The sequence below is a fragment of the Cupressus sempervirens genome, chromosome 2 (assembly GCF_028749045.1).
Source record: "Cupressus sempervirens isolate cs-2001-9-10 chromosome 2, ASM2874904v1, whole genome shotgun sequence".
NCBI lineage: Eukaryota > Viridiplantae > Streptophyta > Pinopsida > Cupressales > Cupressaceae > Cupressus > Cupressus sempervirens.
In genome coordinates this window covers 398997826-399021398 of record NC_143119.1, presented here as the reverse complement: position 1 = coordinate 399021398, position 23573 = coordinate 398997826, and positions in this window count along the sequence as shown.

Sequence of the window (23573 nt, the reverse complement as noted above, 5' to 3'; positions counted from 1 at the left end):
GTTAACCAATGCACCATCAATGTTCATGAGCCTAATGAATGGAGTATTTCACATGTACCTCAATCAATGTGCCATTGTATTCTTGGATGACATATTGGTCTATTTGAAGAATGTTGAGGAACATGAGGTCCATTTATGCTAGGTATTTTAGTGCTTGATAGACCATCAATTGCATGGTAACTTGGGTAATTGTGGATTCTTCCAATTAGAGGTGAAGTATTTGGGGCATATCATCACTAGAGATGGTATTGTGGTAGATCTAGAGAAAATCTAAGCTATCATGAATTGGCCGATACCCACTAATGTTTCTAAGGCTCATAGTTTCATGGGATTGCTAGGTTATTACCATCACTTTGTGAAGGATTTCTCACATGTAGCTCATCCCATCACTTCTCTTCAGTGTAAAGGGAATAAGTGTTTTTGGTCAGACTAGTGTGAGGAAACATTTAATGCTATAGGCAACTTTATGGTTTGCACAGATGCTTTGTTGGAAGGTGTGGGTGTGATGTTAATGCAGGATGGTTGTGTGATTGCAGTCTAGAAAACTCAAAAACCATGAGCTTAACCACGCCACTCATGATTTGGAACTTGTGGCCATAGAGCATGCTCTTTTTCATTGGAGGTATTTCCTCTTGGGACACAAGTTTGAGTTGCATAGCAAGAATAAAATCTTGCTGTATATCTTTACTCAACCAAAATGCACGACACCATTATTGGATGGAGTTCCTGTGTGAATATGACTTTGACTACATTAAGGGGAAAGAGAATGTCATCATGGATACCTTGAGTAGGAGATGATATGAGATATCGGTTTTGTCATTGGGAGTGAATTTGCGAGGGCATATCTTGGAGGCCTTACCTAGTGACACATGGTATTAGGAGGTGAGGGTGGAGATCAAGTCTAGATGTACCCTTGAGGGGATATTTTTAGGTTATTTGATTGAGTCTAACGGGCTACTATGACACATAGGGCATATCTATGTACTAGTGTCAGGTGATCTTTGTACCTTGGTTTTGTCAGAAGCACATTGTGTACCATATCTTGCATATCTTGATGTCAAGAAGATGCATGCCAATATTAAAAAATTGTACTTTTGGGTAGGTATGAGGTGCGATGTTTTTGATTTTGTTGCTCGATGTCTTGAGTGCTAGATAGTGAAGGCAAAGCATCAAAATCCATTAGGTCTTTTGCAATTGCATGCCATTCTAGAGTGGAAGTGGGATATAATATCTATTGATTTTATCATAGGGTTGCCTATGTCATCACGATGACATGACTGTATCATGGTGACAATGGATAATTTGTCCAAGGTAGCACATTTTTCACCCATGAGGACATCCTACACAACTTTTTTAGTAGCGCATATCTTCTTGGAAGATATTGTTCATTTGCATGGGATCCCTCATCAGATTATTTCGTATAGAGATCTAGTATTTACTTCAACACTATGGACATCTCTCCAACATGCTTTGGGAACCCAACTCAATTTTAGTTTAGTTTATCACCTAGAGAATGATGGTTAGATTAAGAGAGTGAATCAATTTCTAGAAGATATGCTTCACATATATGTGATGGACAGGTAGGTAAAGTGAGAGAATTATTTATACCTTGTTGAGTTTGCATATAACAATGGGTATCATAGTTATCTTGGCATGTTGCCTTTTCAGGCCTTGTATGATAGACCATGTTGTACCCCTTTGAGTTGGGATCATTTGGAGGACTGAGTTCTTCTAGGTCCAAAGATGCTTTAGGATATGGAGAAACTGGTTGTTCAAATTAGAAAGCTTTTGGTTACTTCTCATGATAGGCAGAAGAAGTATGTAGATGCCCATAGGTTGGATTGTCACTTTTCTTTTGGTGATATGGCACTTTTGAGAGTGTGTCTGAGGAAGAGCCCCATCCATTATGGGAAAGGCTCTAAGTTAGCACCATGTTTTGTTGGACTATTTGAGATCCTAAAGAGGATCAATCCTATTACTTATCGATTAACATTGCCACCTAGTCTGTAACACATCCATAATTTTTTCCATGTTTATGTTTTGAGACTGTATATTCTCGATGTGTCCTATGTTCGTGATTGGGATGCTTTATAGGTTCAAGATGGGCAACTTTCTTTGGAGCCCATTCGTATCCTTTAGCATCAAAGACTGACTTTGAGAGGTCGAGACATAGAGTAGGTAAGGATCCAGTGGGACCCGAGCGATGAGATCTCTGCTACTTGTGAGGATGCTACATGATTGAGAGATTTATACCCCTACCTTTTGTGAGCTTCTATTAGCAAGCTTAGGCCTAGTGGGGGAGGATGTAGTGCTTCTTGTATTTGCAGTTTGTACTTTGTTATCTTTTGATTTGAGAGATACTTGTACTCATATTATGTTTTACCTTTGAGATGACCTAAGGGTCAAATGTTATACTTTGATTTTAGTATAATAGATGTTAGACTACTATGTTGTTTAGTTGATCACATTTGCATGATGATGCCATTTTGAGAAGACAATATGTTTCATGATGCTATCTAGTTATTTGGTATTTGGACATATTTCTGATTATGTTTACGTGTTTGATTTAATGCTATGGTAAGTTACTCCATTCTTTCTTTGTTATGCTTTATGCAAAATGTGAGTGATGTAAATAGATTATTTTAGTATAATTTAATAAATGATTAAATTAGGTTATTTAATGCATTTATCTTTCATCTATTTTATTATATGCAATTGCACTTGATCATGTATTTTAGTGTGTAGGATTTATATCCCTTGTAGTGGCACATGGAGGTGGTGATTTAGCTAGTCATATTTAACCAATGTCATCCCTATATGGTCGACATATCTTATTTAAATTTTTTAATTAAACCTTCCGGTGATTTCATAAATCTAGACTCATTTGCATTGTGTGATGAGACCTATGAATGTGTCTGTACATTTAGAGATTCGTTTTGTCGTGAAAGTTGTTAAGGAAATTTTTTTGATTTTGGATTTTTGGGCTTTATTCTTATTGATTTTTAATTTTTGGCAGCTTTTGGATAGATGAATTCCAATTACTTGGAATAGCCTATTTTTGTTTGGGTTGATTCGAGATCTAACTAGATTTCTTGGTTATTTACCCTAATTGATTATTCACACGGAAAGTGAATATGTATCTAAAGAGGAAATTAATTCTCCAGTTCTCACTTTTGGAAATTACAACATTGAGAGCTTTTTCCAAAATCCTCTTCTGGAGGATTATGTTTCTATTCATTGTGAGAGCTATAGACGTGAGATCTTCACAAGATCAGTCTTGTTGGATCCAACTTGGGGAGACCTTGTTTTTCCACAATTTTTGGTAGCTCCCGTAGGATATTTATTTTGTTTTGTTGATTTTTGTTTCTCCCCCTTTTTTCTATCAGGTAGGGCTCTCTTGTTTTTGTATTTTAGCTCCATTTCTAGTTATGTTTCTAGTAGCTATTTTTTAGGAGACTAAGAAGTAGTGTTCCCCTCCTTTTTTGTTTGCTGGTTTTGCCCAGTTGGTCGAGTATGAATGTTTTCCCAATTTTTGAGATGAGGGTTTGGGGTTTCACACCAATATGCTAGCCACTTTTGCATACGGTGTTTGAACCCAATTTTTATTGGATTTTTGTGGCTTTTGTGCCCTAAGGCCAAATGGGTTTTAATTTTGAAGTTTTTGAGTCTTGAGGTTTTTACCTAGATTTACGCATGGCCAAATTTTCTCAAGTTTTCTTAGCATGATGTTAGTCATTGACTTGGAGCATCCATAGGATGTTAGTAAGACCATTGTTGCATTGGGATGCATGCCACATCTATCCTCTCGAGCTATTATTTAGTTGAGTGCTATATTTTGCTTGTATTCTCACCTAATCCTTATGTTATGACCTTAATGATGGTGGTGTGCCATGAGCACGTGCATGTGCATTTTTTGGGTGACTTGTGAGGCCTGATCTTCCATGTATTTTTTGGGAGTTATGATCATTTGGGGTTGGGTTGGGAATATACATGCCTACGGGCACTCATCATTGGATGAGCATGGGTAGGGTAGGGTAGCACCATGGAGGGGGCTTCTATCTCATAGCCTGGTGATCATTGTGCCCCAAGGGTTGGCAAAGGAAGTTTTAAATAAATGATAACTAAATAAAATATTGGGTGGTAATAAAACTAAGATAATTACAAGATTTTAGATTTTGCTCCTTCCATTAGGAAGTGTGAGCTGCAAATAGTAGTTTGGGGTATCCGATGCCAAGAAACTCTCCATGTTGTCAGCCCCTACATAGTTATCCATTGAGTATTTGATGAGGAACTGTAGTACTTGAATTGTCTCATGTTCTTGGTTTCAGTGATCTTTACTATCTAGCAAGAGTGTCAGCCATGGTCATTTGCTTTATGTGTGTTTGGGGTTGGTTCATTATCTCCATTAGCATGATAGGAGTAGACCTATGGATTTCACATGGTTAGGAGGTGTAGCTACCTTTACCATTACTAGGGAATGGTGTACAGAGATAGTCTTTTGTTCCATCATAACTGGTGTTTGATGTTCACTTGGTATTTCAGTTTATCCAGAGTATGTTTCCTTGTGATTTATGCTTTCATTGGAATGCTTGGATATCATGTTTAGATGAAGTTAGTTTATTTGACACATTCTTGTATTATGATGTATATCATATGTTCAGATGATGTGTTTTGATTAGTTGGAATATCTATTGCTTTACTTGTTAGCATCTTAGATTTCCTTCTTCTTATGATGTTATTACGCTTTAGTAGTGACGCCCTCATAAGGAAACTATGACTATCTAGTTAGTAGTTTGGGATGTTAGGTGTGGGGGATGGTCAGAGCCTTCGGGGTCTCATGATGCTATTATGGTTGGGAGGAACTGTGCATGAGTTTTGTTATGTTTGTTCATTGTGATCTTTCTTTTAGTATGTTCCCCTTTTTGTAATGTTTCAGATGGTTAGATGTAGTTTCTGTCTTTCAGTTATCGTGATCAAGTGTTTTGGCCTCAATTTGTGGATCTGGTACTCCTTGGTGTGGAGGAAATTATCATTCCTATCTATTAGTCTTATGTTTACCTTGGTTACTCTTGTGAATTCTTGTACGAGATTGTATCCTCTCCTGTGTAAGATTATACTCTCCCTAGCACGAGACTTGGCATTTTCTTGCATGACATGTTGCATTTCTTTGTGTGCTTCCTAGCACTTCTTCACACAAACCTTGGCACTCATGTTGTGTATTTTTTCTGTTGGACCAAGTGTTCCTTCTCACAAAATGTAGATCCTCATGTGGCCTATTATACTTTCTCGCATAGAAGGGTACTTCCTCACACGAAATTGTAGGTTGGGTCTCTCTCACACAAAAAATAGGGGGTACCTTTGTTGTTTTCTAGAGAACACTTTTTGGTGATTTGAGTACCCTTTGTGATTGCTTGATTTTCCATGCTTTGATAGTTCTGAGATTTTGTGTTTTGTTATCGTCTTTGGATTTCGTTTTCTATTTGAGCATATTAGTTTGGTAGTGGCATTTGGAGATTCGTTGGTTGTTAGGATTGTGGTTAAGTCTTCTATTGTGATCTTTGAGATCCTTATATGTTGATTGTCATGTGTATCCATACTTGTTTTAAAAAATAAATATCTTGGCTTTTAATTAGCCTTGATCTAAGGATCTCTGGGCAGGGCATTACAAACACTTTCAACATATGAAGAAACATTAGATTCATTACTAAAATAAGATTCAACATCTTCTTCAATCATGCTTTTTATATTCACATCAATAATATTCTCCTCAAGAAGATTAGATGGTAAAGGCCACTAATTATGTCCAATTTCATCACTACATGTGGATATACAAACATAAAAATCTTCAATAAATTACTAAAATAACTAGATATGATTACCCTCACCAAATTCTTCCGTGAAGGGTGCATACAATTCATTCCAAGATGAGACAAAAAATGCTGTAAAAAAAAACTAGTCCCTTACATCATCCTTCACAAACAATTTCATATGTGCATCTTCATGAACAATCTCAAAGTCACTTATCAACAAAAAAATATACATGTTGAATTGTTGAATATTCTTGTTTCCCACAAAATTTTGCCAAATTTTCTCTAATTTCATTTGGAATAACATTTGGGAAATCACAAGTGCATCAAAACAAAATGATAAATACCTTTTGATAGAGAAGGATCTACAAACACCACTCATGGGTTACACACTAGGTGGAAGAAAATTTGACATACTTTAATATTTTAAACCTCATCCAAATTTTTTTTTTTAGTTTTATAAACTTTCATTACACCCCAACACTTCTCTACCAAACTCACATTTCAAACATATCTCACATCTAAATAAACAATGTAAAAATCAATCTTCATGAAGTATGCATAAAATCACTTAATACTTCTCCTCTTTAATGTTGAAAATCATCTATTGGAGACCACCTTTTTTGCACAACTAAGTTCCATGAGAAGAAAAGACTCATAAAAAATGAAAGTACATGAATGAGTGATGGCTAAAACTTATCTTTTTTTTTTTTGAAATAACAACACATCTAAAATCTTATCAAAAATTACCTTTTGCATAAACACATCACAAATCAACATAAGTCACTATTAACTCTTTAACCCTTGCCAATAAAACTTAACCAAATCTCAAATTTTTCTTCTACCTACAACAAATTGATCATAAATTGATCCACGTAATGCACTAGTACAATGATCCATGATTAGAGTCTCCATTCATACTGGGTGAAATAAAGTTGAATCAACTTACAAATTAACACAAGCTAGTCCAAAATTATAGTAGGTAAGAAATAATTACTGTCATGATACTCTTGAAATTCAATGTATTTTACAAGGATGAAGCATTATAAATCTTAACTCTAGGATAAGGCAACAAAATTGAGAAATAAAATTTGTAGCAATATAATGGGATAAGCACAAAGACCTTACAGTTGCAAATAATATCTTTAATCTTTCCCCAATAGAGTTGTCATTTTGTTGGTTCCCAAAAAATGATTGGTATATTACCAACACTTGTTAGCCCCAACTATTATAGTAACTAAGAATTTTATTATTGTATGTAAAAGAGTCATATTAGTTGTTGTATTGTCATCGATGTCAAGCCTTAGTTGGTTAGACATTATGCTAATTTAGTAGAGTGCCATATAATTTGATTGATAAAGAGGAGTTGATTGATGAAGATGATTTGAAAAAAATATGATGATGAAAGAGTTGATGAGTATTGGTATGCAATGGAAACTTGAATGAATTAGACCCTAATTGTGTAATATTAGTTTGATTGTTTGCAATCATGCAATGTTGTGATTAAGCTCACAATAGTTTGATCGATGAAAGAAGGAATATAGTATTTCCCAAGCTACTAAGGTATTGATCAAGCACCTACTAAAGTAAATATGTAGTTTATTTTTAATCAGATGATTTGAACATTAATCAAGTGCAACGTTACTCGAGTAATGTAATTTTCACTGGGTATGAGTTGGAAGAACAAGTTAAGAAAGATGAGATATGAGGCTGACTTATGATGAAAATAAAGAATGTTTGAGAAGTTCAAAGGCTAAATTCAAAGTTTTTTACAAGATCTATGGATGGAAAAATATAATGAAGATTTAATGAAAAAGATTTAATCAAGATAAGGATGAGCACAAAATTTTTAAAAGTTCTATTTCAAGTGTCTAGATTCATTATATTAAGGAGAATCTAGGATCTATAGATGTGTTTAAGTAGAAAATTTTAGAAAGATTTGGAATGATGAAGTTAATTATTTTAAGAGATGGTTGCGACCATTGTTGGTTATTGGTTGAATGTTGATCATTGTTGTTAAGTTGGTGACTAAACAAAGTAAAGAAGGATGAAGAGCATGGTGAACAAAACAAAATAGAAGAAGGAAGATCAATAAGAGGAAGTACAAGGTGAAAGAGAAAGAGTGTGAATAAGCTAAAAAGAGATCATAAGGAAGAAGATCAAGTAGAACAAATATTTGATAAAGAAAGTCAGTAATAAACCTAAATAGATCATTTGACTATTACTTTGTTGCCATTGTAGCAAATAAAATATCTTAACCATGTGGACCTAACAAGTATATGAAATCCTATATGGAAACATCAATTATTGATGTTTATAAGTCCTTTAAAGAAGACCACTCTTTAGAAATGTCAAGGAGTGGTGTAGATGATCTTTAATTAAAACCCTATAACCTAGTCATAATAAAAATGTGAATGTAAACCTTTTACAAGGTTGTTTCCTAGTAGAGTTTACTTCAAAAGTGTAAATTATTTGGGTTTTCAGTGCTAAACTATTTTTCCCTTCACAAGGTTTCTACGTTAAAAGTATGTGTTCATTTGTGTGATTGCTTATGTTTTACAAAGTTTATTTCATGCTTTATGTTTTATTTTACAACTTAGTATAGCTAAATTGTTATTCTGATACTCAATATAGTAATAAATAGCGAGTTAATAGTTTGAAGAAAAAATGTTTATAAGTGAAAGATAAGATGTTGAATGTGGTAACCAAGTTAGTGTTGTGTGAGTTTATGAAGGTTAATTTGGTGCTGAATTATTTTTAAGGCTAGTGGGTTAACTGGATATAACTCATTCATGCTCCCACTCCCCACTCCAGCCATCTAATAATTGGTATTAGAGCATAGTTCTTGAAGGAAAGAAGTTTAATGAGGCTGCACCTATTTTGAGTTGGAGATCATGCTTGGTCTTCTATAGTCAACTTTTAGTAACACCAACTAGTAGTTCCTAGTCTTAAATATAATAGACTTGAAAAATGTAAACATTAATAGTAAATCACCACTTACAACATTCACACAAGTTTGACACTAGGATTTAATATGGAAATGCAATTTGGGAAAAAACACTAGTAACATGTCACCAATATTTTCACTATTTTGAAGTGAGCTCTATTAGGAGCCAGCCCTATTAAAGGTTACAAAACACACTGTTAAATGTGACCTTGTTGAAGGATTTAATCACCCTATTAGGAGTGACCTTGTTAGAGGACTTTAGAACATTCTATTTAAATACCACCTTAATTAAAGGATTTACATATGGTTAGAAAGTAACATCAGGTTTTGATATGAAAAATAAAACTCACTTTGGAAATACAAATCTCAATTTTTCTCACAAGCTAATTCACTATCCAACCTTCATTGTCATCTCAATCTCTAATTCACTTGGCAACCCTTCAAGTGATCACACTTCACCTCTTCTCAATCTTCTTCTTAAGTTCACTAGTCAATAGCCTAAATAACCATTCCAACCTTCCAAACCTTATGAAAGTTAGCCCTTGTACCTCCTTAAATAGGTAATTTCAATGTTTTTCCTCTAAAACACCACCGTATATCTTAGGGTTATGGTCAAATTCAACACATACAATGAATCTGTCCACCTTCTTGTCCATCCTCTTCTTTTCTAGAAACTTCTTCACAAATCCTTGCATAGAAAGGAGCAAACATGGTTTCCCTTGATTTAAATGTTCTAGGTCATTGGTACTTATCTTAAACACACTTTCCATATTCCAAGAAAAAAATTAGTTGATTGGAAATTATGATTTCTCATAAATTGTCAAAATGATGTTCCTCGGCCAACACTATGTTCTAACACTCAGTCACCACCAAGTTACTTGGTCACTACTAGATTTATTGCTTGGCACACATAATGTCACTCAATCAATATTGATATTTGATCAACACTATTTCTTCTTGGTACTAACTATCACTCAGTCAATACTAGCATTACTTGACATGCATTGCAAGTTCCTTAGTCTTCTATTCTATTTCATAGTCAAGCTTGTATATTTGATCTATCTTTGATTGCTTCTTTAGGACTTCAGTATAACCACCTTCCTCTATTATGATATGATTAAATAATTACTTTATCTTTCCAAAGTCTAACTAATCAAGTGTCCATTTGTAGTTTCCTCTTCATAACTCAACCTTTCCTCTTGGTGCTTTTATTTTGAACAGCTTCTCAAATCCTCTTCATCAATCAAATAGACATGACACTTAGATCAAATATAAAAGTTTCTCATCAATAAGTTTTGACATCAATGAAAAAATAATAATTTCTCTAATTGTAGTTTCAAACAATCTCCCTCTTTTTCATTTATGGAAACATCTCTAGTTACCATGCAATCCAAAATATGTACTAAATCGAGAAAACTCCCTTTATGTATAGTATCAGATTGTCACTAATATCCTTAGTTTCATTCTGATTCTCATCCATTAAACACTTTTCATCTTCTCCTTCTTTTTTTATCAATATCTTCCTCTTTCATTTGTTCTGACTAACTTCTAGTAATCTCTTCCTCTTTCTTATGGTTTCTCTCTCTTTCTTATGGTAACTACTTCATAACATCTCCCTCTTTGACAACAATGCCAAAGAAACTTTAACTTGTGCATCTTTTCCATGTAGATATTCATGTTAGTTCTAAATTCATCCTATATCATCTAGATATGACTGATACACCATGATTCTATCTTTCTTTTCTCATTACTACCTTAGGAAACTCCTAAGGTAGGATTGTCTGCATCAACTTTAATGATATTATGATCAACACATTTAATGTAGAGCACCATATTTTGTTACATAACTTTGTCTAGGGAATCACCCCTAGTTTATCTCTTAGATATTTAGGAGCATCCTTAGGTAAATATTTACTAAACATATCATCTATTTTCTCTTTAGTGTTCACATACTCCAATTCCACTTCTTTGTCTTGAACTAGCTCTCTCAACTAATGATACTTGATAGCAATATTCTTAGTCTTTGTGTGCATCACAAGATTCTTTGATATGTTAATAGCACTAGTGTTATCACAATATATAACAACTAGATCAATAATATCTTCCTTTATACCTTTCCATAATTGCTTGATCCATATGATAGTTGAACGATTCACTGCTGCTGCCACATATTTAGCTTCAATAGTTGATTGAGAAATGTGATTCTTCTTATTTCTTGTCTAAGAAATTAGTATCTTTCCTAATAAGAATGAACCTCCACTTGTGCTCTTTCTTTCATCAACATTTCCTTCCCAATCCAAGTCAGTGAATACCTTTAGTTCAAAATTTTCATTCTTCTTGTAATACAATCTAGAGTCTTCTATTCTTTTAAAATATCTCAGTACCCTTTTAACTACCATCATGTGATTCTCCTTAGGACTTGTAGAAAATCTTGCAACTATCCCAATTGCTAATGCAATATCAAGTCTGCTATGAATAACATATTGTAGTTTTCCAATCATTTATTTATATAATGCTTGATTGACATAAGTAGAATCATCATTCCTAGATAACTTATGTCTAGTGGACATAGATGTACTAATTGGCCTTAAATCTTCCACTCCAAAAGTTTTCAGTAGCTCAATGATGTATTTGGATTGAGTAATGAAGATACCTTGCTTCATTTGATATACTTATAATCCAACAAAGAATTTGATATCACCAAACATAGACATTTTTAATTCCTTCTTCATTTCATCAAAAAATGATTTGCATAATGCTTCCTTTCCTCCAAATGATATCATCAAACAAAATTTCAGATAACTACACCTCATTATTCTTACTAGTCTTCAAGTATAGTTGTTATTATCATTAGTTCTTGAAAAAAAAAATTTCACCAAATAATTGTGTATTATTACATATCATGTTCTAGGACCTTGCTTCAAACAATATAAAGCCTTGTGCAACTTGTACACCATAGTCTTCTTGCTAGGATTTACAAAACCTTTTGGCTGCTCTATGTACACTTCTTCTTCAAGTACCCCATTCATAAATATAGATTTGACATCCATCTAATTTACCTTAAAGCCTTTATAAGTAGAATATGCAAGTAGTGTTCTAACGCATTCTAGTCTTGCAACAGGGGAAAATGTCTCCCCATAGTCAATACCTTCTTCTTGTGCATATTTGTTGCATACTAGTCTCACCATGTTCCTTGTGACTTCACCATTTTCATTCAACTTGTTCCTAAATACTCACTTGTTCCAATAACATTCTTGTCTTTAGGTCTAGGTACCAATATCCATGTTTTGTTCTTTTCAATCTGCTCAATTTTTTCATTCATTGCTTGTAGCTAGTCTTCATTATCCAATGCATATTTCACTGATTTGGGCTTAAAATCACAATGTAAGCATGTCTCACTTCTAATTTTCTTTCTTGTCATAACACCAAATTATTTGTCTCCAATAATTTTCTCAAGTGCATGATGTCTTCTCACATATTTTGCTAGTACATGTTCTTTTCTTCTTTGGTCTTCTATAGGTTCATCTTGAAAAAGGATTTCAAGCTCATTTTCTCTCTCTTGTTCACATTTTGGTTCAAACTCTTCTTTCTTGACATAATCTTCTTGATGTTTGAATCCTCCTGTTTGAGACTTGACATCACTTTGTTGTTGCTCAACACCCACAGTCCGTTACTTGGAAACTAGACATTGCAGCTTGAAATTTCCATTCTATTGTTGATTTACAATTTTTTTCTCTTGTTCAAGTGGGGTACTAGGAGCACTATCATTCACATATATGAATGTAATGTAGTCTTCAAGTCCTATCTTACATTCAACTTCATTCTTTTCTGCTTACTCATCAACTTTCACATTTACACTTACCACAACTTTGTTAATGTTAGAGTTCAAACACTTATTAGATTTTCTCTTAGTGGAATATTATATAAATATGCCTTCATCATATTTAGCATCAAGTTTTCCATTTCTATTATCCGTAAGTATATAGAATTTGCTTCCAAAAACTTTAAAATACTTCACATTTGGTGCATATCCATACCATAATTTAAAAGGTGTAGCATTTGTACCTTTATAGAGTTGTTCTCTATTCAAAGTATAAACAACTATACTTAAAACTTATCTCCAATATTTATGTGATACATTCTTCTCCATCATCAGTGTTCTAGCACAATCCATGATTGGTCTATTTCTTCTTTCAATTATTCCATTTGAGGAGGGATCCTAGGTGATTTCATCTATCTTTTCATTCCTCTATCATTGTAGAATATGTTAAATTTATTAGAAATGAGCTCACCACCTCTATCAGATCTCAAGAACTTCACACTCTTTCTTGTCTCATTTTCAACTCTGGTCAAATACCACTTAAATAACTGAAAAGCATCATATTTTTCTTTAAGAAACATCACATTAATCATTCTAGAGTAGTCATCAACAAATAGAATAAAATATTTGTTTCCATGTGTAATAGATTTGAACACTAATAGGTCCACATAAGTTAGTATGAACCAATTCAAAAATATCATTAGATGTATATGTCTTAATGTATGTCTTAATCTTGAAACTAGACTTTTCCATTTTCCCAATTGACAATGTTTACACATAGTATTGTCAGGTTTCTTCAGTTTTGGAAAACCTCTTATTCCTTTTGTTTTACTAATGCTAACTAGATTGTCAAAATTTACATGACATAAGCTCTTGTGCGATTGTTAAATAACTTCATATTGTGCAAAACATGTCTGATCAGATAAATCTAGATAGGACAAGTTACCTCTTGTTTGATCACTAGTTCTAATTAGTTTTCCATCAACATCAAATATCTTTTCCTTTCTATGATGGAATTCAACTCTATAACATGATTTGATCAATTGTGAAACACTCAACAGATTATAGTTAAGTCCTTCAACTCAATAAACATTGTCACATTGATTTGAATAACTACTATCAATTACTCATCTATCACTTTTGTTCACATAAAAGATTAATGCAATTTTCTCATCTTCATTAGAATATTCTTTCATAGCGACATAGGCAACTTCTTCATCATTACTTTCATATTCAGTACAAATTTCTTCTTCAACAATGTAACAATATTTATTACCTTTATCTTTGTAGTCCTTGTTTCTCTTGTTGTCTTGGTCATCCCTTCTTCCTTTGTATTTCCTTTCCTTTCTTTCATCATTGTCTTCTTTGTCAGGACACCTTGTACCAATATGACTGAATTTTTTACATGACACACTTATTATAGGAAGTTTACCTTTGTATTTTCCTTTGCCTTTTGAAAGTATCTTAGCCATAAGTGTTTTGAGATAATCAAGTTCATCATCAAAAGTATCACTGCCTTTCTTACTAAGAGCCAATTGTGACTTAAAATAAGATTCAACATAAGTAGGAGTGAAATTATCAAAATTTGACATCTCAAAAGAAGTAAGCCTCCAATCACACCTTCCAGAGTTAGGTCATTACTTGGAATACATCTCAGTTCTTGTATTGCAAAAACCCTAATATCATAAATAAGAAGTAGAATTCTCAATACCTTTCTGATTATAGTGTCATTGTCAATATTTTGATTATTACCTCTTATGACATTAACAACCTCTTTGATTTTGCATAGTACTAGACTATATTTTCACCTTCTACCATTCTCATTTTGTCAAACATACCTCTCAAACTTTGTGATTTAGCTCTCAAGACATTCTTGTCTCCTCCATAGATGTTCTTCACTATGTCTAGTATTTCTTTGGGAGTTTTTCAATATTTAATGTTGTTAAACTCAACATAGCTTAGGGCAGATGCAATCTCCAAAATATGATTGTGCTTTTGCTTCTCTTTCAGTTGTTGTCAAAGGGACTGTTGTTATCTCCACATATCATTGTCCACAAAATGTATTGCACCATCACCAATTCCTACTAGATGTAGCCTCATCAAGGTTTTCCATATGGGGAAGTTCTCTTTGTTCAACCTTGCCACCTCCTTTTTGTACATCATGATGTTTAGCTTTAAGTACATGCAAACTTTTCTCTACAAGCACCAATGCCTTGATACCAATTGTTAGACTATTTAGAATAATTGAGGGGAGGGGGGAATCATTTATCCAAGGTCCAGATGTACCAGTTGAACAAGCAAACACTTAAACCACTTTAGATATTAACATTGCATAGCTCAGTCTCTATAGTCATCTTTCAATAACACCAACTAGCAATTCTCAATCTTAAATATAACAAACTTGTAGAATATAAACATTAATAGTAAATCACCACATGTAATATTCACACACGTTTGACACTAGGATTTAATGTGGAAACCCAATTTGGGAAAAATCACCAGTAACATGTCACTAATATTTTCACTCTTCTTAAGTGAGCTTTGTTAAGTGCCAACCTTGTTAAAGGTTACAAAACACATTGTTAAATATGACCTTATTAAATGATTTAATCACCGAGTTAGGAGTGGCCTTGTTAGAGGACTTTATAACATTCCATTAGAATGCCACATTGATTAAAGGATTTACATTTGACTATTAGGTCAATCTTGATTAAAGGATTTCAATACTGATACAATGGTTAGAAAGTTAAAATAGGTTTTCATTTGGAAAATATAACTCACTTTGAAAATACATATCTCAGTTTGACTAATAAGTTGATTCACTATATTACCTTCATTGTCATTACAATCTTTTATTCACTTCGAAACCCTTCAAGCAATCACACTTCACCTCTTCTCACCTCTTCTTAGCCTTCTACTTATGTTTTCCAGTCAATAGCCTCAACAACTATTCCAACCTTCAAAACCTTATGAAAGTTAGCCATTGTACCTCCTTAGATAGGAAATTTTGATCTTTTGCTACTTAAACACCACCGTAGATCTTAGGGTTATGATCAAATTCAAGACATACAATGAATTTGTCCAACTTCTTGTTCATCCTCTTATTTTCTAAAAACTTCACAAATCCTTGCATAGAAACATACAAACACAGTTTCCCTTGATTTAAATATTCTGGGTCATCCATGCTTATCTTCAACAAGCTTTTCATATTCCAAGAAATCAACTTAGTCAGCTAGAATTTATGATTTCTCATAAACTGTCAAAATTTTGTTCCTTGGCCAACACTATGTTCTAACACTCGACCATCACTAGGTTACTCAATCAATACTGATGCTCAGTCAATATTATTCTTTCTCAGCACTAACCATTTCTTGATCAATATTAGCGTCACTTGACATATATTGCAAGTTCCTTAATCTTTTGCTTTGTTGCTCTATCAAGCCTATATATTTGATTTATCTTTGATTGCTTCTTCAAGATTTCAGTTTAACTGCCTTCCTCTCTTCTAGTTTGATTAAAAAATTACTTTATCTTGTCAAAGACTAACTAATCAAGTGTCAATTTTTAGTTTCCTCTTCATAACTCAACCTTTCCTCTTGGTTCTTTTGTTATGACCAACTTCTCAAATTCTCTTTATCAATAAAATAGATATGACACTTAGATTAGATAGAAAATTGTCTCATTAATAAGGTTTGACATCAATGATAACATAACAATTATTCCAATTGTAGTTTACAACACTAAATTAGTTAGAAAATACTTATGTTTCTCATGTTTGTCCTATGACTTTAGATGAACTGATTCAAAAAAGAGAACACAATGACGTGATAATTGAAACTGCATTTTCCCTGAGTGATTTGAAATTTGATGATATCAAGAACTACACAAATTCTAAATATGTGTGGAGTAAATTGGAACTTGTACATTATGGAGATGAGAATGTACTAAGAATTAAGTCAAAAAGTTTGAGAGGAAAATGTAAGGAAACTTGAAGCAAAGAATAATAATAATTTTCACATAACTCATAATAGATCCTGAAATAAATATGCAATTAAAATCCACATGCAAGAGAATAGACAACATACCCACAAAAATGTCACACAAGATATACTTTGGGAAACCCTCATTGAGGGAAAAAAACCCAACCTCCAAAAGCATCCATCACCATGTATTATTCAACAAAAACATCATTGCAATACAATAATAGAAGCCTTTAAATCCATAGCCACAATCGAGCAATCCATGTGAACAAGCATGAATCCACACATCCCATGCCATGCTTCCAACCTTCACAAATGCTCCCTTGGCTAACCTTTCAAGCCTTATCCTGCTCTACTCTTTCCCTTTTTCCCTTTTCTCTCTTGTCACACAAAATAACTACCCTTGTGGCTGCTTATGTAGTAGCAAGTCCCACAAAGCCACCAAGTGGTATTACATAAACCATGTGCTACCTAACCCATTGACCCCACATCTAATATTGGAAATTTAATTCTTTTCCCCAATATTAAATAATTACATCAAATATTATCACAATGTTACAGTACAACTCATCAAGTTTATCACATGGGAATCTTTTTATGTTGCATGTCCATCTAGGTGCAACATTACATAATAAAATAAAATAATGCAATATAACAATATTATGCAATGTGTGCAACACCCATTATCTCAACAATCTCCCACTTGTTGTATACATTACATAGGGTCAATCTATAGCCACATAAATGAACAAGAGAACAATCCCTCCCAGCACATCCACCATCATAAATCAAAGTACACCATGTGCTCCATCTTGGTACCCGCAACAAAATCAAAGTATGCAACATCTCAAACATGAATGATCTCACCTCCTATTATGCCACTGCCACTGAACATACATATAAGCCATCCAAAGAGAAAGTCACCCAACCTATCGCAATATAAGATCATACAATCCTATACCAACTAAAATGCTAAGCACAAAAAACTTGATCCAAAGGTGATCACATGTATCTATAGTTGTCAAAATATCCATAGCTGAAATAGGACTGATAACAAGTGCCAAACCCATCCAACTATCCATAGCTCCAAAGATATACTAAGTGAATCTCACATCATCAACATATCTAATCTGTAACTTGCAATCACAAGCCTCAAGAGCAATACCTACCACATATATACCAAGAAGCTCCCATGACAAAAGATAATGTCAAATCTATAACCAATCCACTCACAACATCTCAAAGAAGTGAATCCATGTAGTCTCAAGGACATCCACAACACATAAACCAATAAAATACAAGAGCAACTCTCATAAAAAATCTCCAACACTCTCCCAAGTTCTCCACAACCAATAGAGGAAAGAGATGAAGGAATAACCATGTCATCTCTCACATGACATACATGAACACAAACCATTGATCACAATCTCTAACCAATCTCAAATCCAATGTAAGTGAAATTGAACATTTAGGAAGATAACCAAGACCAAAGAGAAACCTTGCAAATCATAACTTGTATCATGTCCTTCTACACACACCTCTAGATGTAAACTGTGCAAGTATGATCTCCTCCATAAAACCCCAACCAAGAACCCTCAACAATACCCAAACCATACCATATAACTAATCATGGATGTAAGCCTCTCACAAGAAGATCAAACTCATAAACATTTCTAATCCAAGGAATATGCTCAATATAAAATGATTCCCAAACTCAACCAACATAACAACATATGCAACTGGAGATAACCAATGCTAAACCATATCTCAAATGAACCATCTAGAACTAACTCATGTACTATAGCTCAAGATCCATATCCATGAAAGACAAGCATAAACATAATGCACCTAAGAGAAAATAATGGGTTATACCTCTCAAGTAAAAAAGCTGCCAAGTAGACCAAGAGTGGGGAATGAGAATGCTCACTAAGATGTCCAAGTCTCTAACCAAAACTCATCTAAGAATAATCTCCTCTCAAGTCCATATCAGGTGATTGTCTCTTAGACTTCCTGTTGAAACCATCAACCATCCCAATAAATACTTCTTTAATACAAGAGAAATCAACATCACCACTGTCTGTAAGTATCCGTGAGAACCTGTAACCAATCAATCCTTGCCAACTGCAAATGCAACATAGCAGTATCATGAAGTATCTAGCTTATGGTCAGTGTACTCAATACCAAGAAACTAAACTAAGAAAAATGTCAAAGTTCCAACCATGGCCTCAAGAACATAAACATGATAACACAATCTAACCATCTCAACCAAAGAGATAACATGCTCCATATAAAAATACTATAACATGTCAAAAATCTAAATGCATATCAAGACTATGCCATGACATAATAATGAAACCATCCTAACTCCAAGGATAACATGTCAAATGAAAGCATAAATCACACCTTTACCAAGAACCTTGTGAGTCCTTAAGATGCAACCATCTCCACACACCATGAAGAAAACCATCTCCACATACCATGAAGAACCATCTCCACACACCATGAAGATAACCAAGAACTCCATTAGTCCTCAAGATCCAACCATCTTCACACACCATGAAGATAAAAAGTGCACCATGCAAATGTCAAAGATGCTTATGTAACAACAGGATCTAAGACAAACCTCCATCATCTACAAACACTCAATATATATATAAATGTCAAGAACTCCCACTCAATTGTGGTACTAAGTCACCCATGGCATCATAAAATCCATCTCCTACATGAAGATCCACTAGGTCTACATTGACACAACCAAAGTGTCTGTACAAAGTGAAACTAAGATCTCCAAACCAAACTAGGAACTAATCCTACACTGTCACCTCATCACTATCACAAGCTCCCACTAAATTGTTTATCCAAGCTATCCATGACATCATGATGAAAACCATCCTCTAACCATGAGAATCAACCAAGGCATCAAACCATCAAAGAACTCAAAGTGCACATTATGAGCTCCTAAAAAAAAACCAAATAACCATGATCATCAACTAAAAAGATATACCACCATAACCAAATTAGAAATCCAAGCCAATAAACATCAAGGATGTATCTGCATATCTAATCATGTCATGCCAATAATCTATAGCACCATGATCACATCCATGATCCAAGCAATTAACTCTCAAAGTGTCCAACTTATAAGCATAAAATAGTCAACCACAATCCTCTACCATGACTATACCTGGTAACAACATCTCATCCCTTCTACATAAAGAAAAATTAAAAAATCATCTGACTTAGGGCATAGACAACCCAAATCCAAGCCACCAATTTGAATATGCATCAATAATGAAAGATCAATGGGAAAAGACAACCCATAACCAAGCTATAGATGCAACCAGTAAGTATAGACTGCTTACAACACTACACAACTTGTAGACCCAACAAGTCATCATACATATCCAATCCAAATATTGATAATCATATCATCATGAGACTAATCTAAAATATGAACTAAGTATACAATGACATCAAATCTTAAATCTCCAAAATATACAATGTCATAAACTCTCAATGTCATAAACTTACAATGTTACCATAGTCAAAATATACTATAAATCATTTAGATTAATATATCACTAAATAAACCATGCCAAACCTACACCAAATTTGAACCAATGTGTATAGTTCTCCAAAAGCTTTCCGTTCACTACTTGAAGTCCAAAATTTGACTCCGTATGCCCAAGTTATGCCCTGATTTGTGCTCAAAATAAATAACATCTATCTTTCAAGCTCTTAAAACCTAAAAAAATGTCAAAATCACAGATTCAAATCTATATCAAGTTGTAGTGCTCTGAATTAGCTTTCCAACACCTATAAGAAGTCTAAAATCTGATATCTTGAGAGAAAGTTATGGTTGTTTTACTAAGACAATCTTTTTTACCATTTTCATTGCAATTTTTTTTTGTGACAAAATTTTTGATGGGATTAAATTTGATGGCCATCATGGGTAGAAACTAAAAAATTCTTTGATTTCCCCTGAACATGGCCAAACTAGGGCATATTATATATCAAAATTTATGGAAATGTTGATCCAAATCCAATGGTGAGGTCTCTTTCTGCAAGCTCCCCCTAAAAACCTCATTTAAATGAAACATTCGGAAAACCTTTTTGTCCAACAATTTCACATGTTCAAAATCTACCAACATCCTATCATAACAACAAACCCAAAACCCTCAGATCTGTAATTAATAACCTATGAAACTCATATATCTTGCCATTTCTTTTATCCTCTCATGCATTCCCATGGATTCAATCTAGGGTTACAATAATAAAACCATAGCTCTAATACCACTTGTAAGGAAACTTGCAACAAAGAATATAACCATTTCCACATAACTCATAATAGATCTGAAATAAATATGCAATTAAAATCCACATGCAAGAGAATAGACAACATACCCATAAAAATGTGACACAAGATATACCCTAGGAAACTCTCATTGAGGGAAAAAATCTAACCTCCAAAAACATCCATCACCATGTATTATTCAACAAAAAAACCATTGCAATACAACCATGGAAGCCTTCAGAGCCATAGCCATAACTGAGCAATCTATGTGAATAGGTATGAATCCACACATCCCATGCCATGCTTCCAACCTTCACAAATGCTCCCTTGGCTAACTTGTCAAGCCTTGTCCAGCTCAACTCTTTGCCTTTTTCCCTTTTCTCTCTTGTCACACACAACAACTACCCTTGTGGCTGCTTATATAGTAGCAAGTCCCACAAAACCACTATGTGGTGTTACATAAACCATGTACTACCTAACCCATTGACCCCACATTTAATATTGAAAATTTAATTCTTTTCCCCAATATTAAATAATTACATCAAATATTATCATAATGTTACAATACAACTCATCAAGTATATCACATGAGAATCTTTATATGTTGCACATCCATCTAGGTGCAACATTACATAATAAAATAAAATAATGTAATATAAAAATATTATGCAATGTGTACAACACCCATTATCTCAACAGAAAATATGATGACATGAGAATGAAGGAAGCCAATAATGCTGCATAGTATGTTAGCCAAATCAAGGAAGCTATGAGTGCAACTAGAGTTGTTGGATGTGTTATTAGTGATAGTGAAATGGTAAGTAAAGTTCTCATAACACTCTTACCTATCTATTCTATAAAATTCTTGGCAATTTAGGAAGTTAGAGTTATGCTTGGTAATGATCTTACACTTAATGGTCTATTTGGTTGGTTTACTACATTTGAATTGAGAAATTATGATAATAGTATGCCTACACTTAGGAATTATTTTCTTCACTAACCATTGGTAGTTCAAAGAAATACAAGAGAAGTAAATATGAAAGTGAGTCAAAATCATAAGATGATATAGAAAACATTGAAGCATTTCTTACAAGGAGGTTATTTGGAGGCAAAGGTAAATTACCTCTGATATGTTTCAAATGTAATTAAGTAGGACATTTTGTCATTAGATTACCAAACAAGCACATGGATGACAAGAAATATTACAATTAGAAGAAGAATAAAGAATATAGAGACAAAGGGAAGAAGTCATGCTACATTGCCAAGGAAAAGCACACCGAGGTAGATATCGAAGATGAGAAAGATGGAGTAGAAGTGGTGTATGTTTCTATTAATGAAGACCCTAATGAGGAAAGGTATTGATGAAGCATATTAATGTCTTCATTTTGAAATAGTTTTCATAGTTTGGACTTACTCTTTGTGCTTTGTCAAAAACATTTTCAAAATATTTGTGTAAATATCTTGTGAACTTATGCTAGAGATAGCTAGAACTTACTAAACCTATGGGTAGTGTGTATAACATACAATTCTTAATATTATACATAGAATAAAATATTTCATATAAATATCTTAAGCTATGTTCTAACATTTGAATAAGAGTAGGAGTGTTATCTTGCATATATGTTCTGGATGTTTCTAACTTTCAGGAAAATGAAGAGTGACGCAAAGGGTGGTGATTACTGCATTTAAGGAAGAGGATGATAGAGACCAATCATGGCAAGGGAAAGTGTAGTTTAGTTCCCATGGATCAGTTGCACCTATAGAGGAGTTACCGTTCCAAGAAATATAGGAGACATAACTTGCTATATTTCTTGCAAGTTGTTATTCTGTTGCTTAGTAATCAATGTACTATGTCATGGTTGATCTTCTGCTTTCTTTTCTAGCGATGTTTGTTCAAGACTTTTATGTGATTTTTTTAATAAATATTTAATCCTCTATATAAAGGATTCAGATTGTCTTAGTAAGTGAAGGAGAATATAGACAATACTAGTTTAAAATTTAGAAGTTACTCTTTTTCTGTTCTTCATTAATTAATTAGTTGATATAATCAAAGAAGGATTTTATTGAAAGAGTGATTTTGGAATACTTGTTGTGTTTGTAGTTATTTGAAACCAATCAAGGGGTCCCACTTGGGAGGTGGAATAGATTTAGGTAGAGTAGATTCATTCTTTGCAATTTCCTATTTTCAAGATAGATTTACTATATAGTCCTGCAACATTGTTACTGTAAGAGTTCCTGTAGCACTTGCAAAAAATGATCATGGTGGATGTTTTGGGTTATTAACTAGTTTAGGTTCTTTTTCCAAAACTATCTATGGTTATCTATTGTTAGCCCAAAGTATGTTTACTATTTTGTAACAATGGTATAGATTCTTTTCATGTATTTTACTTTCCTGCAACATAGATGTTAAGACTCTTAAAGAAACTTAGTGCACATACTTTACTGACCCATTTCAAGTCCTATGTCCTTGGGTTGACAATTTAAGTGTATTTCATGATGGAATAGGTAGTCTTTAGAATATATATAGTATCCTTGAAAGACAATGGTGTGATTATCTTCACCCATTATGAAATTGTACCTTTTTGGCACCGTTGCTAGGGATGGTGTCAAACTAGAAACCTTCACGAGTCCTTTATTTTTAGATTAGTTTGTTAGCTAAAAACTGCATAGTTGTGGGCTTGATTAACAAGTCACCAATTCAATTGCATGCATCGAAGAGGAAGAC